We start from the raw sequence: 14,284 nt of genomic DNA on the forward strand, positions 1-14,284 counted from the left end.
TTAACATCCACCCAGATGGGCAGACCAGGTGACATGACCAAGTCAGGCAGACTGCCCGGATGCATCCACTTGAAACGGAGACGGAGAGTTAAGTGGTGTCGGACAGATCATTCACACACCCATCCAGGAAGCAAATGGGTTGACGCTTACATTCAACCATGGAAAATAAGAATGTGGACCCCGTCCTCATGGGCTTCCTTTGCCAGGTCCCACAAGGAAGGATGGAGAGAGGGAGGGGAGGAGGGAGAGAAGGAAGGAAGGGAAGCAAGATAGAAACATATTCTCTTCCCATACTATGGAGACCATGATTCCTGGGGGACTGAACTCTCCCTTGTGGACCACAGATTTTGATGATTTTCTTTTTTCTAATACCAGTATTTTCGGGAAAGTATCCTGGCTTCTGAATACTAACTTGAGTAACTTCTAAAACTGTGTTTTCCAAACCACATCCTGCAGAGGACTAGTTCTAAGAGGCCTTTCAAAAGAGGAACCCAATAAAGCTGGGAAATAGTGCATCCTCTGTTTCCTCTCATGGATATTTATGAGCAGTATTTTTAAGGCTCTGATAAGTCCTGCAATAAAGACGTGTTTCACTTGGTCTCAACCAAGCTCATCTGAAGCCAGACCCCTTTTCTGGGTAAAACTGATCACAACTTTCTTGTAGACTCCCGCTTTGGAAATACAGAGAGATGTTCATTCATGGGGGACGTCTCCACTGGGTCCTCACAGCCACTGAATTAGGCAGCCACACTTCCTGTGACGGAGACTCCCTTGTGTTTGCCAAACCCTGTTTCCTTTTTCTCATGGGCACATAGCCAAACTACATTTCCCAGCCTCCCTTGCAGGTGGTGGGGGCCTCATGGCTGCGTTCCAGCCAAGCATGCCACTTTCAGACGAGGCCAGGCCAATGCTTCATGCCTTGTGCCAAGGATGTAGAGGAGGACCGAGCCATAGCAGGGAAGGAGTCTGGACTCCCAAATCCCCCCAGTAGTGCCACCCCATGAGGAATACCACTGTGGGACTGTTGAGTGAGTGAGAAATACACCTTCACTGAGTTAAGCCAGAGTCCTTTGGGGATTGTTATTATAGCAGCTGGACAACCAGGCTTGTACCTGCCTTAAGTGAGAACCAGCCTCCCCTGTGCACGAGAGGAAGGGGAGAAGGGAAAAGTCAACATTTCTGCAGCCTCTTCCAGGCACAGGGAGAAATACTCCGCCACTGAATCCTCACGGCAACCTCAACAGGTGAGCGATGGTGCTTCTGGTGCAGATGGGGAAACTGAGTGTCAGAGAGGGGAAGTGACCTGTTCCGGTGCTTGGCTGCACAGCCGAGGGAAGAGTCTAGCCTGGTGAGCCAATACCCTCTCCACGGCACCTTGCTGGGCTGGTGGAACCCTTCAGAACAAACATCTTATTGAAGAACCTTCACAAAGAATCGGTTTCACACCCAGGTGAGCTCGGCAGAATACAGGCTGACCTGGTGTTTTGTCCCCGAACAGAGCTTAAACAGACCTAATAAGCGTTCGCTTGACTTCTTGGGTTCAGCTCTTTTTTAAAAAGGAGATTAAAACACTCAGCTGCATATACATGACCTTGATTTACATTTTTAATAAAGCCCCACACTCACCCTTCAAATACCAATGTTTTTATGTACATGCAAAGGCCAATCAGCTGCGAGATTCTCTAGAATTAGGGTGACCAACTGCCCTGGTTTGCCCTGGGTTGAGGGGGATCCCGGGACACAGGGCCTCCAGTGCTAAAACTGGGAAAGTCCCAGGCAAACTGGGATGAGTTGGCCATTCTAAGCAGTAGACACAGCACTGTGTCCTGGAGAGCAGGAAGGAGGGGACAGCTGCTGGGAGGGGCAGAAGGCCCTGGGAGCCACGTGGGAGACCAAGACAGCGTAACTCGAGGTGGTTAATATTTGCTTTAAATGCCAGGGACAGAACAAACCCTGAAAATTCCCATTTACAACCTTAAACTGCCAACGAAAAGTGACACGCACACACACACACACACACCCCCCTCAAGGTAATGTGGGTCACCTTCAACCTTCTTCAGGGACCTTTAGTTCCCAGGGTCACTGGAGGGATTTTGTCATTGCAAGGTCTCCCTTATGCCACAGCCATAATGGTTCAGACCTCAAGGACTGCACTCACACTGAGGTCAAGGGCAGACCATTGCCACTGGGTAGAACCCTGTAGAATGGCAAATTCCAGTTCGGTAATCCTACAAAACCCACTGAGACTAGACCCGTGATGCTCAACCCTCACAGTCACCTGGGGAATCTTTAAAAAAAATCAGAGGTGCCTGGGCTCCATTCCAGACTAATTGAATCCGAATCCCTGAGGATGGGGCCCAGGTATCTGCATTTTTAAAGCTCCCCAGGTGATCCTGACACTGAGCCAGGGCTGAGAACCACTGCTCTCAGCCAGGGGTTGGCAAATTTTTTTTGTCAAGGGCCAGATAGTAAATGTTTTAGACTTTGCAGGCCATGTGGTCTCTGGCAACTAGCCAACTCTGCAGTGGTGGTAGAAAGCAGCCAAGGTATACCCAAACGAGCATGGTGTGTTCCAATAAAACTTTATTTGTAAGAACAGGTGGTGGGCCGCAGCTTGCCAAGCCCTGCTCTAGACTTCACAAGCCCCATTGCTTGATTTAATCAGCCATTGTAGACTTTGCTGGTGGCCATACCCTTCACGGCCCAACTTTTAAAAGTCAGTTTGGGGCTTCAGGAGCAGGGGGTTGTTTGCATTCTGTTTACTGTTATAAGAAAAGCAAACAGCAGTGCTGGGGTGGATGGAGCAGGAGGTGTATGGGAAATAAGAGCAGCAGAAAAACTGAGTATTTGGTCCCTGCAAGTCAGAGAAATCCACTTGGATTTTCTCCTTCCATCACCAAAACTGTAAGAAAAATCACATTTGGGCAACCAGACTTGTAAGTGATTCTTGTCCTTATTTTCCTTCTTCAGTAGCCAGCCTTTTTCAAACCAAGTCCTATCACCTAGCCTCTCTCTCCTCATTCCCTGCTAAATACCCACTTTGTCTCAAGAATCCAAGGGAGCAAACATGGAGAAGGAAAACAACCCCACACAATCATTATTTTTTTTCCTTCTTCTTTTGTAAAGTTTAAATGGAAACAGGCTTAAAAAAAAAAAATCAAACGGGGCTACCCGTAGGCAAAATTTCTTAGCAGATTAAACCTTGTCCAAGGAGAGTAATCTCCCTCACCCATTTTCTTGGCACCGCAAGGAACCCAGAATTATTCTGCCCATCAGAGTACTCGGCAGTTCAGTGTTCTGGCTGGAGAGGCCACTAAATACGTAGGGTAGCTTCTCATCCAACACTGCCATCGAGGCAGTCGTCCAGGGTCTACTTGAATGCGTCCCAGGATGAGGCACTCAGTACCTCTCCAAAATCAGGCTTCCATGATCTCAAAGCTTGTCTTATGGAAAAGGAGAAAGTGCAGTGGGTACAAGTTAGGAGCTAGAGGATGACAGGTTTCAGTTTGATATCAGGAAGCTAGGCCATCAGAGCTGACCAACAGTGGGATGGAATACCAAACATTTCCAGCTCTTCAAATCTTAACGTTTTAGAGGAAAACTAAAAACACACAGATACTCTGAGATTCTGGCTAGAAAGCCCTGGTAAATGTTTTTTCAGGCTGTTGGAAAATCTGGTGAGCTGGAAGGAGGTTTTGCTACCTCTCCTGATAACTACTGTAATTCCTCCAACTAGATATGCTATGAAAACTAGTTCTTGTAACAGGTTGGTTAGGGGTGAATTTTTACTTGAAAATGAATCCATATATTTATGTAGGAGACGGAAACACACTAATTCACAAAAAGATGGGACATAACCGCATCACTAACATTCTTGAACAGGTTCTTATACAAAGGGACAGGGGTCACTGCAAATATTCCTCTTTGGAGGAATCTCATAACGAGTTCAGTTTCCTTTTTCACTTTGCCGTCAGGAAATTCTTCGTTAAACTTGAAGGCCAAGTTTAACCAATGAGCGGAACTGTGGCCCACATATCTGGATACTAACTTTCCCCTGGACCTCAATTTTTACAAAAATATTACAGTCATACCTTGTTATCTGCAGGGGACTGACTCCAGGACCCCCACAGATAACAAAATCCGTGGATGCTCAAGTCCCTTATATAAAACACTGCAGTATTTGCATATAATCTACACACATCCTCCCATATACTTTAAATCATCTCTAAATTACTTATGAGACCTAATACAATGTAAGTGCTACGTAAATAGTTGTCCCCGTGGCAAATTCAAGTTTTGCTTTTTGAAACTTTCTGGAAATGTTTTTTGGAATATTTGTTATCTGAATCCACGGACGCAGAATCCACAGATATTGAGGGCCAACTGAATTTGATACAGATTCTTTTGTTTATAAACTTTTAAGCTTTGTTTTATGGATCAGGTAAACTACCTTAAATGTTTTTGTTCAAGAAAGGAGAGTAGGGCTTCCCTGGTGGCGCAGTGGTTGAGAGTCCGCCTGCAGATGCAGGGGACGCGGGTTCGTGCCCCGGTCCGGGAAGATCCCACATGCCGCCTAGAGGCTAGGCCCGCTGAGCCTGCGCATCTGGAGCCTGTGCTCCGCAATGGGAGAGGCCACAACAGTGAGAGGCCCGCGTACCGAAAAAAAAAAAAGATCCTACATGCCGCGGAGCGGCTGGGCCCGTGAGCCATAGCCACTGATCCTGCACGTCCGGAGCCTGTGCTCCGCAACGGGAGAGGCCACAACAGTGAGAGCCCCGCATACCGCAAAAAAAAAAAAAAAAAAAAAAGAAAGAGTATAATAAATGAATGAACAGACATGTGAATGAGTAAATCCATAAGTAAACAGAGTGTCTTGTACATGGTTGTTACCCTCCACCCCACCCATGCCTGGTGTATAAGTAGAGATGCTTGTTGAATCAATCAATCAATGGAAAACTCACCTACCACGGCACTCATTGCATCTGGCCTCCAAAACCACCATGCTCATCCTGACACAGCCTGGATCACTCACTGCCCAGCTGCGACCCTGACCTCCAATCTCTCCATCTAACTTCACCAGTGTGGCTCTAGGAACACAAACTAGGTCTTCTCCCTTTTTGTACCTGCAGTTCCTGCTCACAGAATCGCTCAGGCTGTTCCAGTGAGCCAAGTCTCAGGTGGAATCTATAGGACTGAACCAAGAAAGCCCGGATGAAGATACCCAGGAATCAGTATGGGGACCAACTCTGTGGTGCGCCGGCCTGAGGGGCTTACAACCATCTGTCTCTGGTGGAACAGATCACCATGGCTCTATCAGTGAGAGCTGGATCTGGATTTCTCCCAGGTTCAGGTATCAAGAGAACAAGCCTGACTGCAAAAGGACCACCACCTGGCCCAGGCATCTCGGCACTTGGCTTAAATGAACAGCCAATTAAGATACTGCGTCTAGCTGCCCCTCGGGAAGAAAAGGGGCGCCGTGCCACTGTGCGGGAACTAATCTTCATGATTCCTAAGAGTTTTTGGTGTCTGCTTTTCGTTGCTAAAGCTGCCACATTTTTTGGGCTCACTGTGTGCCCTGCGCTGCACATGGCTCATCTCTTTCCTCTGATCCGTGACCCTATGGGACGGGTACTGTCATGATGGTGTGCACGCCCGAGTGCCCTGCAGGGCACCCCCTGGTACGGGGATGCCCCTCCCTGGTCGTTGATCCAGGTGGTAAAGGCAGTGGGACCCTGAAAGTCAACGACACGACCACTGGAGCCTGAGCTCCTTCTTGGGAATCAGACTGGGTCTGATTCCAGCGTCCATCTGACTGGTCCCTTGAATGGAGCAAGCGGCACAGGGGCCATTTGCTGCCACTCGGACTGGAGAGCAAACAGATCAATCAGGAAGAAAGAGAGACACAGCGATGAGAGACGGGGTGGGAAAGACGGAGAAGGAGAAAGTGTGTACAAAGGAGAGCTCTGTTCTGGCCTATTCTCGAGGCCCTGCTACACACGCCCTGGCCTTTGGATTCAGTGGGATCCCTGTACTTTTTTTCTTTTCCTGTACTTTTCTTAAAGCAAAGGCAGCTTTTAAGCTTAATCACGCTCTTGTGAGTTTCTGCTGGTTGCAGTTAAAAGCATAATTTCTTCAACAAGCAAACTGCAAATTCAAAGAGATGAAGGGACACCGAAAGATTAAGAAAGGCTCAAGGGACACCCTCGGATTGCAATGTACGGCCCTTATTTGGATCCAGATTCAAACACACTGTTATGAAGATAAAATAATTGTATTCTGGAAGTTCAAAAACATAACTGAAATAAATTCTTAGCAAATTATAAAATGCCAAAATCAGGGCAAGAAGAAATAGGGAATTTAAATACATCAATAAATGTTAAAAAAAAACAACAACAACAAACAGTCCTTAACTTGAACATTCCTGATTCCCATTTTACAGATGCACTAACCGAGGCAGGGATGAGTGTGGCCACCCAGAGCCGGGTTTCATACCCAGGCCTGGCCCCAGAGCCTGTGTCAAACCCAGCCTGCTGGGCACACTGCCTCCCGATCTCAACCCTGACCGGGACACCGGACGCCACCACCACTCCCAGACTTCGCAGTAAACCAGGGCGGAGCTCATTAGCAGGACTATTCTAAGTCCTTCCAATTTAGGTCACTACCACCTCCTGCCACGCCGTGTGCCACCTTGGCGGGTCCCTCTGCAGAGGGATGCCTACTTTCCGAGGCTGTGCTATTAGCGATTTCATACATTTTGTCAGTTCCCCCACACTAAACCACAACTTCTACCCAGGAAGAACCCTATCTTCAAAAGTCTAAAACCTATAAAAGGGCTTCCCGGTAGAAGCGGGCCTGAAAGTGCAGACAGCTAGGGAAGGAGACTGCAACTTTTATTACAAGCTTATCTTGTAATAAATTAATTTTTATTAATTTAATTTTATTATTAAATTTAATTTTAAATTTTATTAAATTTAATTTTATTATTATTATAAAATTAATTTTTATTATTTATTAAAATTTAATAAATTAAAAAATATTTAATTTTTTAAATGATGTGCATACATGTGATAGAAATTTTAAGCTTTACTTTAAAAAATGTGCTATGTACCCAACCCTGTGCCTAGTGCAATCTTTTTTCATCTTTTGACCTTAATACCACTGGGGGAAATGTTTCCAAATGCCAGAGCTGACGAAAGAATTTTCTGTTTGTAAAATTAGTAGATACCTAAAACACACACAAAAATCAGAAAATACAAGGGAAAAGAAAAAGTCACATGGATTCAATTATTCCAAGGCAAGCTTATTTCCTTCCATTCTTCCTCTACATGCTTTTTATTTTTGCTTGCTTGTTTGAACATAATTTCGACCATATTACACATGCCATGTGGTATTCGGTGGGGGTGGGCACTGCTGTTTGCCTGTTCCGTATCTTTTCTCACCTTTCCTGAATGGTAGTAGTAGTAGTTATCATTACTATTGTCATTATTATTATTACTGTCATCAATCTTGCCCCTTCTCCATCACTGTGTCTTGGCTGTGTTGGGAGAGGGGGCAAATAACTTGTCTTTTAGTTTATAGGTACAAGGAACCAGACAGACAACTTTCAAACCTGATAGGCAACTGGTAGAGCCCTTCATGGTCCTGGATTTTGAGGCCTGGCTCAGAGTGAAATTTTCTGACTTTTCCTTGGGAATGTTCTGATATGGAACATTCATATGAGTTCTGAGAAGGAAAAAGGTATGTATGGATGGTGGGTAGCTAATGGAGCGGCCTGTGGCAACCGCTGGTTGCCGCCCCGACATTCGTCCTTCCCTTCTTCTCAACTAACGGAATGCTGATTTTGAGCCAGCAATCTGCCTAGTTTAAAAATGATCACTTCCCAGCCTCCCTTGCAGTCCGGGGGAGTCATGTGACAAAGCTTGGCCAATGAAGTGGAAGAGGAAGTTAGGGGGTGGGGTTTCCAGGAGTGCCCTGTAAAGGGGAGCAGAAAAGGCTGAGGTTTACTTTGCCTTTAATCCTCTGGTTTCCAGTCATGAAACTATGAAGCTAGAAAACATAACAGCCACTTCTAGGAATGACTGAGCAGTGAAAAGCAGCAGCTGGCTCCATGATGGCTCTACTGGGCCCCAGAACTGGCCCCAAGCTGCTTATCTCCAGGCTTCAGATAAATAAATCCTATCTGAAGTCACTGTAAGTTGGGTTTTTGTTACTTGCAGCTCAACACGATCTTCAATGACACAATACACATCCTCTTGTATGACGTGATAAACCCAACGTAAACCCTTCAAAGCTTACTCAACCATATCCCTATTGTCGGATAGTTACGCTAGTCCCAGGTTTCGGGGTGCTGTTAATACTTCAGTAATACGCACAATTATGCATAAGCGCCCGTGGTCCTTACATTTCTATAGCAAAACTCTTTCACTTTCATTCGCTCACGAAGCCAGAGGAAAATGTTTCAAGATAGGATGGCTCAAGGGCCACGTTATAGGCACCAGGTTTTCCATGACGTCTTCTCTCTCCTTTATGTTTCCCCCTAACATCTACGTTCTGTTCAAAAAAATCATCCAACTTCAGTAAATGGTGGCTGCTGAATCCGAGTGAGAAATGAGAAACACTTCCAAGTTGTGAAGAGCTAGGGATGTGTCATCCAGGTTCTAAAACCCTGCAGATTAACCCTATGGGAGGTCACCTCGCGAAGCCAGGAAGCCTGTCTCTAACCGCAGGGTGCAAAGAACGAATGACTGCAATACATTAAGGCATAAGCAAAGGCTCAGGAATACTGTATATTGCTTGGGGCCTCTGAACACCATAGCAGGGGGCATGGGACAAAATCCTCAGAGATGATAGCCAGTGTCTGCGTGTGTCGGGGTGGGCTGGAGAAGCAGCAGGGAGGTTGGGAAGGTGTTCGAAAAGGTGGCAAAGACTATGAGATCTTGAAAGGTATTAGGAGAGGGCTGCTTCTTAACAATACAGGAAATCTGGACTAGCCTTTGCCCTTGGCTTCTGGGAGGTGACCTACGCCATCCAGCAGGAGTGTCCTTGTTTAGGGCAGGGGCTGACCATGCCAGAGAGACCACCTGGAAGCAAACATCACCCTCTCTAACCTCTGGATTTCCTGAGGCCCTTTTTATTTCCCATGTGGTATATGCATTTGGTGATTGCACACAGCCATCCCACGTGGGGGTGGGGGAGAGGAGTGGGAGAACACTAAAGGGCCAAAGGCAATGTCCATGTTCTTAGTTCTCAGGTGATGACGATAAAACCACCACCCGCCATCTTGTGTTCTGGAAAACCTTGGTGCCTCTGCCCCTTGATGTTTGTTTTGTGGATGGGGTCCAATCACTCTGGCTGTTAAAGTGAATCCTCTATTCTCACTGACCGACCCTATAAAATCAGAGATGTAGTAAAAGAGACTCATCTCCCGGTCAAGTGGTCTTTGCACTCTTCTAAACACATTTGTTCCCTATGTGTCCGACCCAGAATGTCTTCCATTTTATAAATAGAACTCATTTATTACAGAACAAGGACTTGACATCCTGGCATTAAAATCACAAAGATCCTCTTTAACCCTCAACTGTGAAAACTAGGACCCTATATTTATTGAGTTCTGGGCTCTGTGCTGGGCACTTGTGAGGTGGGTATTAATATCTCCATTTTACAGATGAGGAAACTGAGGCTCAGAGGTGAGGGAATTTTGTGTTCAGGATCAGACAGGAGGGAAAAAAAGGAATTCTAAATGTCTTGAGCAAATGTGCTCTTAATTCTAGGACGAGCGGTGTCACAGAGAGAATTGTTGGGTCTTTGTTGATGAGGGGTCCCCTCCTCCCTCCCTTCAATTGCTTCTTTCATAAGGAGCAGTTGGAACTCTTCCGGGCCTGGTGGTTTTCTGAGGCATTCCTTTACTTTTGCTTATTCTCAAAGCTGCAGGCCAGGTTCTAAACTCAGGTCCAAGGGCCGGGGCCAGACCTTGGAGTCTCCACGCAGAGGAGAGTTTTCTGCCCTCGGCCCCTGCAGAGGGGAAGGATTAGCAGGCAAAGCCCAACTTGATTGAAAAATAACTTCCCTCCCGGCTGCTTTATGGCTTTGTGTCTCTTCCTCCCAGCTCTGGCTGAGTCTGGCCCCAAGACCACTGCACTCAGGGTGGTCCTTCCTTCTCCAAGGAGTTGGAAATTACCAAAGGAGCACCGGACGGCTGCCGAGCAGGCCATTTGAAGTCGGGCGGCAACTTACTCATGTTTTTAAAAAGTTTAAAAATGAATGCAGCAACAGTAAAGGTCCGAGGCATTCTGATTCCACCACGTGCCAGCCCTGCACTGCTGGGCAAAGTGCCTCCCCTCACTGTCCCCATCTGTAAAGTGGGGGGACAGTCTAAAGCACCGTGGGGTTGGCATGAGGATGCAGTGAGAGCAGGTGTTTACAGAATGCTTAGAACGTGACACATGGCAGTAACGGCAGATGGGACAGCCCCAGCCCTGTGATAGGGTGAGCACGTTTACAGCCATCAGGCCAGTCAAAGCTGGTTCCTGCCAGCACTTCTGAGCAGCACAGAATCTGACTTTGGCCAAAGAGAGGACTAGCCTTTGCCCTTGGCTTCTGGGAGGTGACCTACGCCATCCAGCAGGAGTGTCCTTGTTTAGGGCAGGGGCTGACCACGCCAGAGAGACCAACAGTGTGACCTGGGATGGGGGCTGTGGGTCACATAGTACCAGTGGGCCTGGAGACTGAGTGCAACCATGTGGGCCACCAATCAATCAATCAATCGATGGATCGATCATGCCTACTTAACAAAGGCCCAGTAAAAACCCTGGGAACCGAAGCTCACACGAGCTTCCCTAGTGGGTGATGTCTGTGTGTACTGTCACACATCAGTGCCAGGAGGGTAACGTGAGTAGAACCGCTTTCAGTGAGCTCTGTGTCTTTCTAATGCATTATCAAACCTGAGGGTGGTTTGGGGAACCCCTCGAACTTTGCAGTTAGTGTCAGAAATGAGGGTGAATTCCAGACAACTTCCCCGACACCAACCCTCCTGAGTTTCATGTCCACTGGGACCCCCAACCACCCAAACTGGAAACAACTAAGTGGAGCGCGTTTCAGATGCAATCTCATGGGCACCTCAGTTTCCACATCTGTAAAATGGGACGCACAGCGCCTACCTTTCCAGGTTGTGAGTTGCCAGATCAGGAAGGACTTCATGGAGCTCCCTACATCATTTTAACCCAATTCGACTGACAAAAGAACACAATCTGATCAGGCTCGTGAGTGTTTAGTGGGAAGGAACTCTCTCCTGGTGTTGTCAGAGACAGTGAATCTTGCCTGAAGAAACTGCAACCAGCCAGTCGCTTTGTGATTCAACAGAGAATTGCCGGGCTTAACACTTAGAAAATGATTTCTTTATGAGCTCGTTGCTTCCTAGGAAAGGCCAGCCACCTAGAGTAACCCCCACCTGTCATGCCCCTGGGAGGGCATCTGCCCTGCGCGCTGGCTGGGTACCCAGTGAGGTCCCAACACCTCTCTTCCCAACCATCTCTTGTGTGTGTGTGTGTGTGTGTGTGTGTGTGTGTGTGTACGGCATGTGGGATCTTCCCGGACCGGGGCACGAACCCGTGTCCCCTGCATCGGCAGGCGGACTCTCAACCACTGCGCCACCAGGGAAGCCCCCAACCATCTCTTAAATGTTCATTCAAGACGCTGAAATGACCAGGTGGCTCCTGGCTAGACGTTCCTTCATTTATTCATTTAAAAATGAAACTGAGCAATGCACTGGACGCACAGTGTGTGTCTGTGTTGGCAGGAGAGAAAAACTGCTGAATACATGGGCCCGGTCAGCACCCTGCCAGGCACACAGGTACGGGGAAACTCAGTGCTCGGAGAAGGGCTCTTGTGGTGGATGGAGCCTCCGCTCAGGAACTTCCCGTGTGGGGTGGAGTTGGAGCAGGAACTTGAAGGTCCAAGGTCAGCAGAGAGGGAGGTTGGGGGGGAGGCATTCCCTGCAGAGGGACGGAGAAGGCTGGAGCGTGACCAATAACAAAGGGTAGGTTCTGAGACCTGTCAGCCCCCAGCTCCTTGGCAGGGAGAAGTGGGGCAAAAACGGGGGTGGGGGGGGACACTCGGTGAGAGAGCCTTGAATGCCACCCAATCGGTTCCTTTGGACCAAATATACAATGAGGCCATTATTCCTATGGATTCCTTGAATTAGAATGTGTGATCTTTCATCCCGGTTGCAGTGTTTGCGAATTAGATTTGAGAAGTAAACCAAGGCAGAGGCCAGAGTAAAACAGAGGATTTATACTTTGTTCATCCAGTGAAACAGCTGTCGAGGACCCGCTGCCAGCTGTGTCTAGACGAGGAGCTATTTGTTCCTGTTTTTATTCTCTCCTCCCTCTTTATCTTCCACAAGTAGTAGATTCCAAGTCATTCTCTTGGATGTGAAGGGTGCCAACTGTCTATCAATAAGGTGTCTGTCCATCCATTGACAAAGACCCAGCAGGAGCCATAAGGTGTCTGTCTATCCATTGACAAAGACCCAGCAGGAGCCACTGAAAATGTTTTGCTAATAGAGTAACTCTGTGCTTAAGTGTTTACAATATTACAACTGCACCTCATTAATCCAGATTAATCTCTTCCAATTAACCGGCATTACCTCATGGGTGGGTGGAGTAGAAGGGAGCTAACTAGAGTCAGGCAGTCAGCATCTCCCTGAATTTTCTCAGTGATGGTGTGTTCAAACTCTTTGGGAGACTGCCCACTTGCTCCCCTGCCCCTGCCACATGGTTATAAGGAGTGTGGAGCTACTGTGCTCTGACCCTGCCACGTCTCAGGACCCTGCCCCTCCCTGGTCACAGTCAGATTGACTTAAAGGCCACGGGAGCCCAGCGGAGCCAATGAGCTACTTCCCTGGGAGCTTTGGACTTGGGAGTCCAGAGGGCATCAGAGATGTCCCTCCCATGAGAAGCCATGATATTTGAACTTGGGGGCTCATGGAGACCACATTTCCCACTTGGTGGAGACAGCTGGTCTAGGGCATAAGAGAGACTTAGTCAAAATGCAGAGAGGAGCAAAACAATTGGTGATGTTTGAGTCCTGGATTCCTTGACTCCTGGGGCTCAGCCTCCCCCCGACCCTGCCAGTGGCTTCTTTGGTTCCTCTTTTTTGAGATCTAAAAGCAGATCCCTTCCCGTTTGTGCTTAGGTTAGTTCCAGTCAGGTTTCTGTCACTTGCTACCAGGAGTCCTAAGAAGCAGGTGTTATGATCACCACCTCACCAACGAAGAAACGAGGCTTGGGCGCTTGCTGGAGTTTCAGAACTAGAATTTGTTGGGTACGTGCAACAGAAGGAACAGGCTCCATGCCTGACCCTATGGGTCCTTCTGGTTGGAATGCAGGGCATCTCCGGAGTTAAGGACATAAAGGCATCAGCAGGGATGGAAAGGTTCTGCTCTGCTGCATCCTTTCTCATCAAGTCCCCTCAACCGCAGCAGTCCCCACAGAGCAAGGGAGACAGCCCCCTCCAAGAAGACTGCTGTTGGGTTCTGCTCTGGCCCTGCATGGCCTTTGCCGCTGGGAGATGTTGGTTTCTCTCTTAGCTCCACCAGCCGGCTGTGTGGTCAAGGGTAATTTGCTTAACGTCTCTGTGACGGGCTGAACTGTGTCCCCTCAGAAATTCGTATGTTGAATTCCTAGCCCCTCAGGATATCAGAGCTGACTGTATTTAGAGATGGGGTCTTTACAGAGATAATTAAGTTAAAATGAGGTCATTAGGGTGGGTCCTAATCCAATAGGACTGGTGTCCTCACACACACCCAGGGGAAGACCACGTGAAGACACAGGGAGAAGACGGCGGTCTACAACGCAAGGAGCGGGGCCTGGAACAGAGCCCTCCTTCACGGATCTCAGAAGGAACCAACGCTCACGGCACCTTGATCTTGGATTTCTGGCCCCCAGAAATGTAGGAAAATACATTTCTGGTCTTAAAGCACCAGCCTGTGGTACTGTTACACAGCACTAACAAACGGAGGCCTTGACATTCATTCTTCCCACCTGTGCAATTACCTAAAGCAACCCCTGTGGCCCCAGGGTGCAGGGCGTGCTCTGCTAAGAAGGGAAAAGCAGGCACTCATGGCCACCGCGTCATGGGCACGCCTGCAACGGTAGCTATGTTTTCTGTTCTAACAGTCACACTGCCCCACGAGCTGCAGAAGTTTCTCTGTCCTTTGCTAGTCCTTCAAGGAAGCCTGTTGTTTCCTTGACAACAGTGTTCCAACAGGAGGTGACACATTTCCATC

Source organism: Neophocaena asiaeorientalis, unplaced genomic scaffold (assembly GCF_003031525.2).
Source record: "Neophocaena asiaeorientalis asiaeorientalis breed wild unplaced genomic scaffold, Neophocaena_asiaeorientalis_V1.1 scaffold476, whole genome shotgun sequence".
In the NCBI taxonomy this organism is placed as follows: Eukaryota; Metazoa; Chordata; class Mammalia; order Artiodactyla; family Phocoenidae; genus Neophocaena; species Neophocaena asiaeorientalis.